We start from the raw sequence: 1,224 nt of genomic DNA, 5'->3' as shown, positions 1-1,224 counted from the left end.
ATGGGCAGACTTTCTCTGTAAAAAGCCATTAGTACGTCTGATAGGTTCTGTGGGTCAGATGGTGTGTCAGTTTGCCAGAGCATCTGTAACTAAGTACCAGGGCCTGGGAGACTTAAACAACAGAAATATATTCTCTCAATGTTCCAGAGGCTGCAAGCCTGACATCAAGATGTCAGCAGGGTTGGTTCCTTCTGAGGGCCTCAAGAATCTGTCCCATTCTTTCTCCTAGCTGTAGGTGGTTTCCTGGAAACTTTGGCATTTTTTGGCTGCCTCACCCTGATCCCTGCTTTCATCTTCACGCAACATTCTTCCTGTGTGCATGTCTGTATCCAAATTTCCCCTCTATAAGGATGCAAATCATATTGGATTAGGTACTCAACCTACTCCAGTATGATTTCATCCTAACTTTACTAACTACATCAACCAAGAACCTGTTTCCCCAAATGAGTTACTGGAGCCTTCAACATTTGAATTGGTGGGGGCGGTGAGGGCAAGTGGACACGATTTAACCTATAAAATGCAATTTCTGAGCAACTGAAGGACTTGTATGCATGCATATTAGCATAACCAATGGACACAGACACTGGGGCAGTGGGGGCTTGCCCAGGCTGGGAATGGCTGGGGGAGAGGGTGTCAAGCGGGAGACATATGTAAAACTTTAGGCTATAAATAAATTTTAAAAAAAGATAACCCAGACCCTGGGGTCATAAAAAATAATGATAAAAAAATAAAATAAAAATACGATTTCTATTCTAACTACTCAACTCAGCCCTTGGAGTGCGAAAGAAGTAATAGAAAATACATAAGCAAATGGGTGTGGCTGTGTTACAGTAATGCTTTACTAGAAAGGTGCAGATTTGTGGGCAGTAATTTGCAGATCCCAATGTTAAGGTAACTCTGATCCCTTCTGAATATGAAAGAAAACGGGGAAAGATTTGGCACTTGGCAAAAAGAGAGAGAGAGAGAGAGAGAGAGAGAGAGAGAGAGAGAGAGAGAGAGAAAGAAAAAACTTTGCCAGTTTGGCAATACCTTCTTTATATTTTGTATTCTAGTCACTATGTTTTACATTAAGCTTTAATATGTCTTATGCTTACATTCAAATATAATCTGAGTTAATATACAGTTTCAATTAAGCAAGCTGCTATAAATTTTATAATGGTAACTCTAATTACTGTATCCCTTTGTGGGGCTGCTGCTAAGTTCTAGAATGACCCAGAAATAGAC

This window comes from Myotis davidii, unplaced genomic scaffold (assembly GCF_000327345.1).
Source record: "Myotis davidii unplaced genomic scaffold, ASM32734v1 scaffold102, whole genome shotgun sequence".
Classification (NCBI taxonomy): Eukaryota; Metazoa; Chordata; class Mammalia; order Chiroptera; family Vespertilionidae; genus Myotis; species Myotis davidii.
Note: the sequence above shows the minus strand (reverse complement) of the source record.